Genomic DNA, 15,188 nt, shown 5'->3' on the forward strand with positions numbered 1-15,188 from the left:
TTTATGGAGCTGGTAGTCTTAGGCTGCTCCTTCTCTCCCTGGTCTCTGCTCCCGGAGGGAGCAGGAAGACAGAGAATCCTGCCTAGCCCGTCAGCACCCATTCCACCATTCTGGTCCACGTCCCCTGGTGACCCTGCTCCTGAGCTCAGGATGATTCACTCTGAAGTCCCCCAGGGAACTCCCTCCCGGACTTCGGTGTCTCCGGCACCGGAAGCTGTCCTCCTGTGGGTCCCGCCCCAGCTCGACACCTCCTGCAGCCTCACCATCGGCACGGACGACCCTCCTCTCCCTCACTGCCACAGTCTGACCCAGAAGCGTTTTGCGTCTAGAGCTGGAGCCCCAAGTCCCCCCTTTGAGTGTGGTTACCTCCACCATCCCTGGTTCCCGTCTTCATGCACCTGCCTGGCTCCTCCCCCCTCCAAGTCACCCACAGGACCTGGCCCTTCCCTGATGACTTTTCCTGCTCCTGACCGGCTGGCAACCCCACACACCCTCACTGCCATGCTGACCGGGTTCCTGCTCAGCTTTGCCATTTGCGTGCTACGCTGGCTTTGCTTTCTGACTGCAGGAGGAGGGTGCTAAGGCAGCAGGCGCCATGCCTGCACTTCTCTTCCTTCCCACGGCAGTTCCTTTCACCCAGAGTACAGTAGGAGGATTCTCTCCCTGGGCAACCAGGTTTACTCTTGTCAGGGAAGGTGTGCACCTGCAGGGCTCTGCACAGAACCCAGAGTGCACGAGGCAGACACACCTAAGAACACCTGTTTAAGAAAGAAGGAAAGAGAAGCAGGCATGGGTGCTTGGTGCTTGGTTAACATTCCTGCACCCCACACTGGAATGCCTGCACTGGAGCCCTGGCTCTACGTCTGACTCCAGTTTCCTGCGAATGTCCACCAGTTCAAGTACTCGGGTTCCTGCCAACCCATGGGAGACCTGGTTTGAGTTCTGGGTTCCTGGCTGTGGTCTGGCTCAGCCCTGGTTGTGAAGGGCATTGTGGGAGTGAAACAATAGATGGAGACTCACTCTCTCTCTGCCTTTCAAAACAAACAAACTAAATACAAGTGACAGTTCAATGTCACTTGCACCATGACCTGCTAGATTCACGTCAGTGTGAGCAGAGCTGCGAAGAACAGTGGTGCTTGGCCCTTTGGAGAAGGGGAGAAGGGGGCACGGGCAGAAGCACGGGACCAACTAAAACTCGGGCCAGGAATTCATCTCCACTGGTGCTCTGGCTCAGCCCTCAGTGCCGTGACTTTTCCTCCCTTCCTTCATTCACCCAACATTCACTGAGCATCGAATGGGCAGTGCCCTGGGCATGGAGGACACAGGAGGGAACCAAGCAGACAAAATCCTTCGCCCGGGCAGAGGTTACACTGCTGCCCACCAGCAGAATGCAAGAACCTCAGACGCGGAGGAGAAAACCAAAGCTGGCAAGATGGATAGGAAGAGAGGGTGGTGTTTTAGGGCCCTAAAAGAAGTGGGAGAGTAGGTCACGGGCATATCAGGGTGGGCACACTCCAGGCCGTGAAGCGAGCAGGTGCATGTGCACACACACACACACACACACCCCGCTGCAGGCAGGTGTGTGCCCAGCAAGGCTGAGGAGCAGCCAGGGAGCCCCAGGACTGCAGTGCGGGGGATGAGGGAAAGGTAACAGGAGACATTAGAAGGTTGATCTCATCAGGGCTTCTGGGGAGGAAGATCCTATGGTTTATCTTCCAAACCAGGCTAGCTCTGAGGGGGAGCTACAGCTTACTGTGTCAGGCCCACAGAGGGAGATGGGAAGGCCCCGGCTGGCTGTGTGGCTCATCGCAGGGACTCTGGCTTGGATTCTGAATGTGTCGAAGCCACCACAGAGCTCTGAATTGAGGAGGAACAGAAGGGAACTTGGGTTTTAATGGGATTGCTCTGGCTTCCCTCTGGGAGCCGCTGGGGAGGCCACAGTAGCGCAGACCTGGTGAGAGATGGTGCTGGCTTGGAGTGGGGGCGGCAGCGAGGCGAGAGCCATGGCTTGAAACAGCATGTATTTTTTATTTTATTTTATTTATTTGAAAGGCAGAGCCAGAGAGAGAGAGAGAGAGAGATCTCTCATCAGCTGGTTCACTCCCCAGATGACCATAATGGCCAGGGCTGGCTCAGGCTGAAGCCAGGAGCTTCTTCTGGGTCACCCATGTAGGGGTCAGGAACCCAAGCACTTGGACCATCTTCTGCTGCCTTTCCCAGCTACATTAGCAGGGAGCTGGATGGGAAGTGGAGCAGCCGGGACTCAAACCGGCGCCCACGTCGGATGCCAGCACTACAGGCTGTGACTTGACCCGCCATGTCACAATGCTGGCCCCCTGGACATCTTTGAGTGTGCAGATGTGTGTCCTGTGGGTGTCCAGATGTACTGGGAGAGACGGCCATCTGCAACACACCAAAGCGAGTGGATGGATGGAAGAGGAGAGTCTGATGTTGAGCAGGCTGCCCTGGAGTTGAACAATGTCCCTGGTCCCTTCTGCAGGTGCACTGGCCAGGGCAGGTGCACCTGTGCAGCTGGGGGGACAGCTCAGGGACACACGTCTCATGGAGGTGTGAGAAGTGAGGGCAGGTGGGGATGCGTGTGTGCATACCCGGCAGCACCTGTGCAACACCACGGCTGCGCCAGGCTCACTGGGTCCCTTCAAACCCAAGCTGTCCACAAGGCTCTTGGCCGTCGGCCACAGGCCAGGCACAGGGCAGGTGCAAGGCCTCACCCCCAGGGAATGTACATCTCAGGGAATGAGAATAGTGGTGCAGAAACTGAGTCATAAAATCGACATGTAAGTTATTATATATAATTAAAAAAAGATACCGTTTATACCGACTGTGGCAGGGGTCAGAGGTGTTCCAACTTAAAGTCTCATGGTCTAAGGGCGGCATTTAGCCTGGTGGCTAAGACACTTCTGCCCCACACTGGAGGGCCCCAGTTCGATGCCCAGGTCCAGCTCCTGACTCCAGCTTCCTGCTAAGGTGGACCCTGGGAAGCAGAGGCGACGTGGGAACACTGGGCGCAGTTCCTGCCTCCTGGCTTTGGCCCTGGCTGTGAGGAGTGAACCAGCATATGGGAGCTCTCTCTCTCTGTGCCTCTCAAATAAATGGATAAACAAATAAATGAGATGGCTAGGAAGGCTCTCTGAGCTGCTGGCCTGCAGGTAAAGCCGGCAGAAGTCTGGTGGAAGAAGCAGACGACAACAGTAGCAGCAGGAGCAGAGACACTGTGCCCAGGTGGGATAATCCTGGATAAGAGTAGGTAGAGGAGGCCAGGGACGGGGGTGTGAGAAGCACGCAGGGGCCTGGGGTCTTCCCAGGTCCCACCCATGTTAAACAGGGAGAACCATCTGAAACCCAACTTGACTTACAATTCCAGGTTTGCCAGACTTTCCGGATGGAAGGGATTTCTTTAGGCCCCACTGATTCTTGCCATTCTGCTTCCGGGATCTCAGCGCTGGCCGGCCGGGTAAAGTTCAGCTCCACCCCGGCCCCGTGGGTGTCCCCAGCGGGAGAGGGCGGGCCCAGACCTCAGAGGAGGCTGTGGCTGCGACCTGCCCGCGCAGCGCATGGCGTGGGCAATGCTCCAAGTAGCCTTCCATCCGTTTCCCAACTGACTCTCCCGGCAGCCTGCTCTGCCTGGCTCCCCAAAACAAGCCCCCATGCCCCCCCCCCCCCGCACTGCCTGAGGGCTTCCGGTCAGGGAGACCCTGCCTCGACGGGGTGTGACACCTGTTTGCATTTCAACCTCACAGAGGTGGTGGTTCTCTGCGCAGCTGCCCCAGGACCCGAGGCCCATGGAGGCAGGCGAACAGCTTGCAAGGGCTGCCCTGCCCGGCTGCCTCCCCTGTGACTCACGGGCCCCGTGGGTGGGGCCCTTTGCTTCCTGCTGAGGCCGCACACAGGGACTGCAACCTCCACTCCCGGGCATGAAGTCACCCATGTTGCATTATTTTCCTCTTCCCCCAGGGAAAGTCTTTGACAGTCACCCTCTGAAAGCCACATCTCGCTTTTTGCACAGGTACCAACCTGTAGGCATAGCTCTCGGTTTGCGTTCCTGGCTACCTGAACCCAGGCGTGCCTATTCGGAGGCAAGGGCGTCTCCTGTGGGGTCCTCAGGTGGCTGTGGAAATGACCTCACTCCCCCCACCCCCCACCCCACTTCTAATCTGTAAAACCTTGCGGTGGACTTAAAAGGGGCAGGCATTTGGGGCTGTGGTTAAGACACCCCTTGGGACGTCCATATCCCATATCTGAGCGCCTGGTTCGAGTCCTGGCTCCTCCACTTCTGGTCCAGTTTCCTGTGAGTACACACCCTGGGAGGCAGCAGGTGGAGTTCTGGGATCCAACTTCAGTCTGGCCCAGCCCTGGCTATCGGGGGCCTTGGGGGACTGACTCAGTGGACAGATCTCTCTCTCTTGCAAATAAAATGTAAACAAATCCTTTTTTTTTTTTTTTCTGACAGGCAGAGTTAGACAGTGAGAGAGAGAGACAGAGAGAAAGGTCTTCCTTTTCCATTGGTTCACCCCCCAAATGGCCGCTATGGCCGGCGCGCTGTGCCAATCCGAAGCCAGGAGCCAGGTGCTTCTCCTGGTCTCCCATGGGGTGCAGGGCCCAAGCACTTGGGCCATCCTCCACTGCCCTCCCAGGCCACAGCAGAGAGCTGGACTAGAAGAGGGGCAACCGGGACGGAATCCGGTGCCCCAACTGGGACTAGAACCCGGAGTGCCAGCGCCGCAGGTGGAGGATTAGCCTAGGGAGCTGCAGCACCCGTCAGCAAATCCATTCTTAAAAATTAAAAAGAGAAGATGATGATGTTTAGCACGAAGAAGGAAGATGTTTTCTCTCTGTGATGCCTCTGCTATGTCTTTTTTATTTATTTATTTATTTATTTGTCTTCTTAGTTACTTGTGCTTGTTGGGGGAAGTAGGGATACACACCCTTCACTACAAAGACACGGGATGCAGAGTCAGTGTCACAACAGAGGCATCCTTTTTTTAAACATTTACTTATGGGGCAGGCGCTGTGGCGTAGTGGGTTAAACCTCCTTTTGCGGCACCAGCATCCCATACGGGTGCCGGTTCGAGTCCCGGCTGCTCCACTTCTGATCCAGCTCCCTGCTACAGCCTGGAGGAGCAGCAGCAGATGACCCAAGTGCTTTGGCTCCTGTACTCCGAAGGGAGACCCAGAAGAAGCTCCTGGATCCTGGTTTCATAATTGCTCAGCTCTGGCTGTTGCTGCCATTCAGGGAGTGAACAAGCAGATGAAAAACCTTTCTTTCTTTCTCTCTCCCTCTCTCTGTAACTCTGTCTCTTAAATAAATACACATTTTTTAAAAAAAAGATTACTTATTTGCAAGCTAGAGTTACAGAGAGAAGGAGAGAGAGAGAGTGAGTCTGTTTTTTTTTTTTTTTTTTTTTTTTTGACAGGCAGAGTGGACAGTGAGAGAGAGAGAGAAAGGTCTTCCTTTGCCGTTGGTTCACCCCCCAATGGCCTGATCCGAAGCCAGGAGCCAGGTGCTTATCCTGGTCTCACATGGGGTGCAGGGCCCAAGCACCTGGGCCATCCTCCACTGTACTCCCGGGCCACAGCAGAGAGCTGGCCTGGAAGAGGGGCAACTGGGACAGAATCCGGCGCCCCGACCGGGACTAGAACCCGGTGTGCCGGCGCCGCAAGGCAGAGAATTAGCCTAGTGAGCCGCGGCGCCGGCCGAGAGTCTGTTAATCCAGGAGCCAGGAGCTTCATCCATGTCCCCCACACGGCTGGCAGGGTCCCAAGGACTTGGGTCATCTTCCGCTGGGGAGAACCTTTTATTTTTTTAGATTTACTTATTTATTTGAAAGGCAGAGATACACATACACATACACACACACACACACAGAGCGAGCGAGAGAGACAGAGAGACAGAGATCCTCCATCTCCTGGTTCACTCCCCAGATGGCCACAATGGCAGGAGCTGGGCCAGGCTGAAGACAGGAGCCAGGAGCCTCTTCTGGGTCTCCTACATGGGTGCAGGGGCCCAAGCACTTGAGCCATCCTCCACTGCTTTCCCAGGCCACAGCAGAGAGCTGGACTGGAAGTAGGGCAGCTGGGACTCGAACCGGTGCCCATATGGGATGCCAGCACTGTAGGCAGAGGCTTAACCTTGTATGCCGCAGAGCCAGCCCCAGGAAGCACCTCTTGACAAGACATGCTGCTGCTGCTGCCCGACACGCAGACGGGCCCTGTGAGGACATGAGCCTGGAGGGGAGGTGGCACTCCCTGGGAGTGCAGTGGGCCCTGCGGTGCCATTTCTGAGAAGTGCGGCTCGTGCTGAGACCCAGCTGTACTTGTGAACCAAGCCAGCAGAGAGGACAAGGGGTTCAGATGAGGACAAGGGTCCTCTCCACAATCCCCAGCAGGCACAAGGACAATTACGAGAGGGGCTAACAGGTGGAGAGTGACCGGGATCGCATGGCAGCTGTGTGCCCCGGCTGACTCAGACGGCCCATCTGTGGGCTGGTGGCCGCCACACCGATTCTGCGTGGACTTGGTGATCCTGCTGCATTTCAAGGAGGCTGAGTGACCCTGGAGAAGAGCTGCCCCCTGGTCTGGAGCTGGCGAGGAAAGGGAGCGATCGGAGTGTCCCCCGGTTGGGGTTAATGTCATTCAGTTTCTGGCTTCAGGCTTCTGACCGATAGCACCGTGTGAATACTCAGCGGAGACCCAGCGAGGTTCATGCTAATTTGCTCTCGTTAGCGACAGACGGTGGCTTTTCCTCGGGAGAAAATGACAGTCGCACGGTCCAAGCGGCCGTCAGCATCCTGGCGTGTTGGGGTGGGCACAAGGCTACCTCCCTAAACTTGTCAGCTGGTCAAATATGTTGCCTGAACTCCGGAACACCTGACAAACACCACTTGGACGATTCAGCTACATCCTTGCGCACTGGGGGAATAATCCAACACACTGGCACTCACTTTTATACACACTGTCGGGAGAGATCCGACCCGGCCTCTCCCCAGATGGTCTCTCCGTTTTATGACGTCACGTCCCAGATTCTAGAATGTCTCAGTGCCCTCACCAAGCCCCCCGGACCTGTCAGAGTTCCGTAGCATAATCTGCAAATCTGCAGCAATTAGCCTAGCCTGCATCCCTTCTTTGGGATTTAATTCTGTGCAAGCAGGCCCCCAATTACCGCCCACTTGTAATTGAAGAGCTCACTTGTTCTTTTCATTGTTTAGAACTTGGAATTCACAGCGGCTGGATTTCCAGCTGGCCCACTGAAGCTTCAGGAACCTACCACGTATTATTAGTCTCGGCACGGTTGTGCATTGTTTTGAAGGAAGACGTGTCTCAACATCGCAGCTGGGCTTGGAGATGGTGGGGAGAGACTGCTCCATGCACCCAGCCCAGGGGTCCCCGACTGTGGGGAGCAACCCGGACTAGACTAAGTTACTGGAATTAAGACTTATTCTATGCATCTGCTCTCCCACAATATGGCGCTGAGAAGGGAGAAACAGCTTCTACACAGCTGCCTCCAGTTCAACCAATAAACTGCAGGACCTGCTCCTGATTGGAGGAGAGCAGCGTACTCGGCGTGTGGGTAGCAGAGTTGGGATTGGTGGAAGAGGACTATAAAGGAGGAGAGAGACAACATGCACCAGGAACATCTAAGGGGAACACCTGAGGAACACCTGTGCAGCCCCCGAGAGAGCCGACCGGCGGTGTGCTGCTCCCCTGCGGAAGTGGGGAATATGGCAGGGAGAACCGCCCTTCCACGGAGGTGGAAGGGTCGGTAGCCAACCCGGGAAGAACCAGCAGCAAACCTGGGGAGGGCCGAGCAGACGAAAGAACAGCGCAGGGTCCTGTGTCGTTCCTCCACGAAGACGGGGAGCGACACCTGACCCCTCCTCCTGGCTTCACTGGGAGACACTGTCCTCTCAGGAGGACAGAAGAGGGTCCCTGGCCTTGCCCAAGCCAACCACAATCCTACGCGCTGGTCACCCCACCAGGCCGAGCCTTTGGTAGGCATCTGTGACTCAGCTTTCTATACCTGACGGGCGCACAGCTTTTAACCTCGCCCACCTGTCTTCGCGATTTTTGTTGCTTGTATAGGGATAGCACATCTAAGTTCCTTTGGAAACGGCAAAGCCCGTGGGCCTACAGCTGAGCCCATAAAGGGAGCCCAGTCAACATTCACTGACCCTTACCACGAGCCAGTGGAGAGCAGCACGGCGCAGGGCTGCCCAGCACCTGAACGTAACCTTGTCATTCCCAGCAGGCCAGGCCAGGCCAGGGGTCCTGAGCCTCCAAACAGGCCCTTCGTTTTGACCCTGGCCCTTAGACCACGTGGCCAGAGAAAGTGGCTATGGGGGCAGACATCTGGTACGGAGGTTAAGGTGTCTGTTGGGACGCATTTACCCCATATCAGGTTGCAGGATTTGCATTCCAGATTTATTTATTTACTCGAAAGGCAGAGTTACAGAGATGCAGAGAGAGAGAGAGAGAGAGATATTGTCCATCCACTGGTTCACCCCCCAAATGGTTGCACTGGCCGGAGCTGGTGGATCCAAAGTCAGGAGCCAGGAGCTTCTTCTGGGTCTCCCACTACAGCAGTCCAAGGAGTCAGGCCATCTTCTACTGCTTTCCCAGGTGCATTGGCAAGCAGCTGGATCGGAAGTGGAGCAGCCGGGACTGAAACCAGCGCCCATATGGGATGCCGGCACTGCAGGCAGTGGCTTTACCTGCTACACCACAGCGCTGGTCCCCTGGATTCACTCTTGATTCCAGCTTCTCGCTCATGTGGAAGCACACAGGCGAGCACACGGCCACAGCAAGATTCGGTGACCCGCCCAAGGTCCCCTCACCACCCCCAGCAAACAAATGTCACAACTGGGGTGTCAGCCAGGCCGTCTGACTACAAGCCCATGGCTGCTGGGCAGACGGACTGCACCAGGAGCCAGCGTGGCAAACAGGCAGTAGCGAGTGGCCATACCACGAGGGCAGAGACAGAACCGTGGTGACACTCGTCACGGAGCACATGTGGGGAAAGTCACAACTGACGCCACTGAAACACGGGCATTCTTTCCATTCCCTACTTCAGCAAGTTTGGCCGACAGTGACACATTTCCTTTAGGGCAGTGTTTCTCAACCAGGGACGTGCTGTGCTCCCGAGGGAGATGTGCTGTGCTCCCGAGGGCACCCTGACCCGGTCTGGAGACCGCACGGACCGTCAGGACCGGGGCATGACCCAGGTGGGGGGGTCCCTTGGTCCTGGCGTCCCACGCAGCACAGGACAAGCTCTGTCATGCCTACACTCAAACAGCACAGAGGCTGACAAACTGCTTCGGGGTGGGCGACACCTGCATCCCACGTCCCAGCTTCCCACTTCTGCTCCAACTTTCTGTTCACGTGCACCCTGGGAGACAGCAAGTGACGGCTCAAGTCCTTGGGCCCCTGCACCTGTGTGGGAGACCCAGATGGAGTTCCAGGCTCCTGGCTTCACACTGGCCCAATCCCAGCTGTTGAGGGCATCTGAGAGTGAACCCGCAGAAGGAAGCTCCCTCCCTCTCTCTCCCTCTCCCTCTCCCTCTCTCTGTCTCTCCCCTTCCAAATAAAATAAAAAGGAACAAGAGAAACCCTGCATTAGAGAGAGGCCGGCTCTCACTGCTTGTGGGATTGCTCAGTTCGACCACCCGTGTGGGGATGGAAAGAAGAAGTCGCTCTCTGTTGATCAGACTCAACGCTTCCAGCAGACGAGAGAGCTTTCCACGGTCCCCCAGCCACACTGAACACTTTCAAACGATGTTAAATCCAAACACAGACCTTCCTGTTAAGCCAGGCTCTATCCCATCCCTCAAACGCTACCAACACAGAAACACAAAGTCTCTTAAGACGAGAAAGGGATGCACAATGATTAGAGACGGGCACCGGCTCCCAGCTGTGCATGGAAGTCTTTCTAACAGAGTAAAGGCACACGGCTCTGTTCCGGCCCTATGGACGCAGCAGGAAACCCAGTGCACCACACTGTCTTCCTTTCTGCAGAGCCAGGGGCCTGTCCAGGGCAAGATTTTCCATTACTTTGCTGCTCTAGGTGCAAAGTAGCATAAAAGCAGGACCTCGGCTCAAGCTGGCCGTCTTGGAAAATCACGCTTACGCGAGGACTCTGCCGCATATCAGCAGCAAGAGCCACCCGTCCCAGAGGGCAGCGAGCGCCCTTGAATCTCGAGTGTTCGTTCAATAAAGACATTTTATATGATCTGATCTGACGCAGCAGCAGGAAATGGCCAACATCAATGTCCTGGAATTTTATCATTCGTAAGGGCTGCTTTATGTGCCAGGAATGGGAATGACGTTGCTGTTTAATGGAGGGATTTTACAGCCTTGGGAAGACAGGCACGGAGCCATCCGCCTGAGACACACTGGCCTCGACGCAGCTTCTCCTGGCCACTCGGACCTGCTCGCCTCCTGGTGTCCCTGCTACGGGAATCCTCCCCATGACGCGACCTCAGCTCCTCACTTTCTAGAAGCTCAGACGAGAGACTGCTCTTCTGGCAGTCACAGGGGCTGGATGTCACTACCCTACCCCAAGAGCTGCGGCCTCCCCACTGCCACCCGTGTTGTTCTGTACGTGTGCACACTGCCTTCTCCACACCTTCCAGACGGCATCTGCCATCATGAGACACTGGTTACCATCTCCTAAAAGACAACAGGTGCCAGGAGCGGGTGTTGGGCACAGCTGGGTGCTACGTTGCTGCTTGGGACACCTTAATCTACATCACAGTGCCTGTCTGGAGTCCCAGCTCCTCCACTTCTGATTCCAGCGCCCAGCTGATGTGCACCCTGGGAGGCAGCAGGCAATGGATCAAGCACTTGAGTCCCTGGCACCCACGAGAGACCTGGATGGAGTTCCTGGCTTGTGGCTTCAGCCTGTCCCAGCCCTGGCTGTTGTGGGCATTTGAGGAGTGAACTAGTGGAAGGAAGATCTCTCTCTCTCCTCTCTCTCTCTTGCTCTCTCTGCCTTCCAAATAAAGTGAAAATCCATAAGTAAAATTAAAAGAAGAGATGCTTAATTCATTAGAATATGGCATATGTAAGAACCAACATGAAATTATTCATTCTTTATCTCTTCATTTTCAAGTCAACAGGACTGTGATAAAATCATGTTCCTTCTAACAGGCTACAGTTGGGTGTCGGTGAGCAAGGATGGGAAAGAGAGAACTATCCTGTCTGATTCCCGCCATCCTGCAGTTACCTGGGCTCAAAATTCTCACTGTTGGGAGCCAGCGTTGTGGTGTAGCAGGTAAAGCCGCTGCCTGTGATGCCGGCCAGTTCGAGTCCCGGCTGCTCCACTTCCTATCTACCTGAGACAGCAGCTGAGGATGGCCCAAGTGCTTGGGCCCCTGCACCCACACGGGCGACCGGGAAGAAGCTCCTGGCTCTGGCCAGCCATCATCCAAGGAGTGAAACAGTAGCGGGAAGATCTCTCTCTGTCACTCTTTAAAATACATCAGTAACTCTTAACCCTCGTTTGCCTTCTCCCCAGTGCTGACACAGCCAACAGGAACTGGTGCTGCTCTCTGCGCCCTGTGCTCAGGACTTGAAGAGGTTCAAGACTCTTGACAACACTTTCACAGGTCCAATATGCCTGCAAACACATCCCGGCACAGGCGAGACAATGGACTCTAATTTGGTGCCTCGATAATTGTTTCTGGCATCTCCGTTTTAAAATGTTTTTCTTTGACACGGTCCTAAGATGCTTTTTGGATTTAAAATTAAAAAAAATAAAATCTGCCAAGAAATGTCCTTTTCTCTCTTCCCCTACTTCCGCATAATTGTGCTCAGATGCCAGCTAGGGCAGTGGTATTTTAAGTGGCGTGTATATATTTAGCAGTGCAATTATGCAAATCCTGCCGCGTGTATGATTGTAAATATCCCTTGGGGGCAGTGCCGTAGCATCTAGTCCTGAACCGAGCTTTTGAAGGGTCTGGATCAAAATGCCCAGAATTCATCCCTGAGTTGACTTCTCTGCCCGGTGCAGCTGGGGCTCTCTCCCGGGGTGGGACACTGCACGTGGCGGGAGATGGGTGGGTTCTCCAGGGGGTCTGGGCTTCTATGCCACTCTCTGGCTCTGTGATCTTGGGCAAGCTACTCACCCTCCCCGAGCCTCAGCATCGGCATTTCACAGACGGGGATGAGGGTGTGGGGTCACGACGACGCAGGGCACAGTGCCATCTGGAATCTTCTACCTCCAGCCTGGCTCAGCCCCCACGGCCCTCTGCAGAGCCCAGCAGGCCCTCAGTGCAGCCCAGTCACCCAGCACGCCACACGGGGAACCGTGGTTGAGGGGGAGGGAGCCTGGCCCAAGCCCCACAGGTCCCACGTTCTTACCTGCCCAGGTATGGTAGGGGGACGGCTGGGGGTCCCTTTTAGTAAGGAATCTGTTTACTCCTCCCACGTGCCTGGGTTGAGTTAGAGGGCAGTGTTTTGGTCTTTTAGTGAGAGTGATTGCAAATGAAAAGGGTGTGTGTGCACGTGTTCACATATGTGTGTGTGTGTGTATGTGTATCTACGGGGTGACTGGGGGAGGCAATCCAGCCAGGCCACCTATACATAAGCACCCCAGTTCCACCGTTGGGAGAGACAGTGAGGCATCACTTGGATCAGGTGCAGGAGAGAAAATTCTTGCTTGGCAGTATTCCTGTACAATTGTACAATTACATGCATAACGACAGCCGCACGTCCAAACGGGAGAGTGGTCGTGACAGTGTGTCTCAGCACAGCCTCAATCCTGGCTGGCCAGGACGTGCCTGGAACCCTGCGGGGCAAGCCCTGTGCTGGATTCCAGGTAGCGGATTCTGGCGTCAGATCTTCCGCTACCCACAAGGGGGCCAGAGTGGGAGGCGCGGGCGCTCACGGCCCAGGTTGCCAGGCGTTCCCTGCTGTCTGCGCTCAGTTCTTCCTGTTCTGACCTCTCCATCACACGCCCTTTCCCACCAGGGGGACCTCGCCCACCACTGTGCACCCTGCCTGGGAGGCACAGGGAACGCGTGTCCGAGCCTGGCCTGTCTGGGCAGATGTCGCGCTGGCCGTGGCTCTGGACACGAGCCACTCCTGTCGGCTGCCCCTGGGCTGCTCTGATCCTTAGACGGTCACTTCCACAGGACTCTGGAGACAATGAATGCTAATGTCCAACCCTTCGTTTTCCCTTAGTTCTGCACAATCATGCCAGCCACTGTCTTTGCTTTTTCTAAAGATGCATTTATTTATTTGAAAGGCAGAGTTACCCAGATGGCTGCAATGGCCAGGGTTGGGCCAGTAGGAAGCCAGGAGCCAGGAGCTTCATCCGGGTCTCCCACATGGGTGCAGGGGCCCAAGGACTTGGGCCATCTCCTGCTGCTTTTCCCAGGCCACAGCAGAGAGCTGGATTGGAAGTGGAGCAGCTGGGATTTGAACTGGCACAGGATGCCAGCACTGCAGGCATCTACTGTCCTTGTTTTTCTGGCCGAGGGAGAGACATTTGTTGTGTCATGGGGTTGGTGTTGTGGCACATCGGGTTCAGTCACTACCTGGGATGCAGGCATCCCGTAGCCCTGGCTGTTCCACCTTCCCATCCAGCTTCTTGCTAATGGCCTGAGGAGGCAGCAGGTGACAGCTCAAGTCCCTGGGCCCCTGCCACGCACATGGGAGACCCGGATGGAGTTCCAGGATCCTGTGTTCAACCTGGCCCAGCCCTGGCCCGAGCTGTTGCAGCCAGTTGGGAGTGAACCAGCACACAGAAAATCTCTCTCCCCACCCCTCTCTCTGTCGCTCAGCCTTTCAAATAAATAAAATAAATCTTAAAAAAAATGAATTTGTGTGTCACATGGATAACCCCAAAATAATCATGTTTATTCACCTCCCAGCCTCCTAAAATCTCTCCGCTGGGATGTTCCCTGTGCCTGAGGGACGCCCCTCTGATGATGTAGGGAGACAGGGATTCCCCGTGTGTGTGTGTGAATCGCACGGTGGGCAGGTGACATGGCAATCACAGGCCCGATCCACTTCCGGTAAAGCCGTGTCAGTGAGCGAGGCCGGCACCCCGTGTGCCGAGCAGGGTTCTGCTAAGGGGCTGAATAACCGAACACCTGATTGGATTTTCCATCCCCTTTGGGATGCATTCAGGACAAGGGACCCAGCTTCTGAGCCTAGCTTTTGCTGATCACAATAATGACGTCGACTTCCTGCGACCAATTTGGCTTACAGAAATTCCCTCTATCAAAATCAGCTTTTTTTAAAAAAGGATTTATTTTATTTATTATTTGAAAGACAGAGTTACAGAGAGAGGCAGAGCCAGAGAGAGAGGTCTTCCATTCTGCTGGTTCACTCCCCAAATGGCTGCAACAGCTGTAGCTGAGCTGAGCCAGGAGCTTCTTCCGAGTCTCCCACACAGATGCAGGGGCCCAAGGACTTGGGCCATCTTCTAGTGCTTTCCCAGGCCACAGCAGAGCGCTGGATCGGAAGAGGAGCAGCTGGGACTAGAACCGGCGCCTATATGGGATGCCAGCACTGCAGGCTGGGGCTTTAACCCACTGCACTGCAGGCTGGCCCCAAAACCAGCGTTTCTGATAGGGAATGAGCTTTGGACATAGAGTGGGAAGGCTATGGACTAGTAAATTATTATGCATATGAGGAAATTGAAGGGACCAGCATTGGGGTGCAGTGCAGTAAGCCACTGCCTGTGATGCTGGCATCCCCCATCAGAGCACTGGTCTGGGTTCAGGTCCCCACTGCTCCACTTCAGATTCAGCTCCCTGCAAATGCACCTGGGAAGGCAGAAGATGCAAGTAGTTGGGTCCTTGCCACCCACATAGGGGACCCAGATGGAGTCCCTGGCCCCTGGCCTTGGCCTGGCCCGGTCTTCGCTGTTATGGTTATCTGGGAAGTGAACCAGCGGATGGAAGATCTCTTTGCCTCTGTCTCTCCCTCTCTGTCGCTTTGCCTTTCCAATAAATAAATCTTAGAAACAAAGGAAATCAAAATAGACAGAATGTCACTCACTAGGACCATCAAGAGCATGAATTCCAACCCATTCTATCCTGATACAAATTCAGGTTTTTATCAATCCTGAAGACAACGACAAAACAAAACCACATTCTAAACGAAAAACGCCAAGCGCCACTCAAACGCCTCCTCCCTGAACCCCTCACTCCCTAAACCGGACA

General features: G+C 55.2%; 1 protein-coding gene across 24 annotated transcripts in view; it reads right to left on the reverse strand.

Annotated features, from left to right (window-relative positions):
* KIAA1217 (KIAA1217 ortholog) overlaps positions 1-15,188 on the reverse strand; it is a 659,855-nt gene that overhangs the window by 41,535 nt on the left and 603,132 nt on the right. The window lies entirely within an intron of this gene.

The sequence above is a fragment of the Oryctolagus cuniculus genome, chromosome 13 (assembly GCF_964237555.1).
Source record: "Oryctolagus cuniculus chromosome 13, mOryCun1.1, whole genome shotgun sequence".
Classification (NCBI taxonomy): Eukaryota; Metazoa; Chordata; class Mammalia; order Lagomorpha; family Leporidae; genus Oryctolagus; species Oryctolagus cuniculus.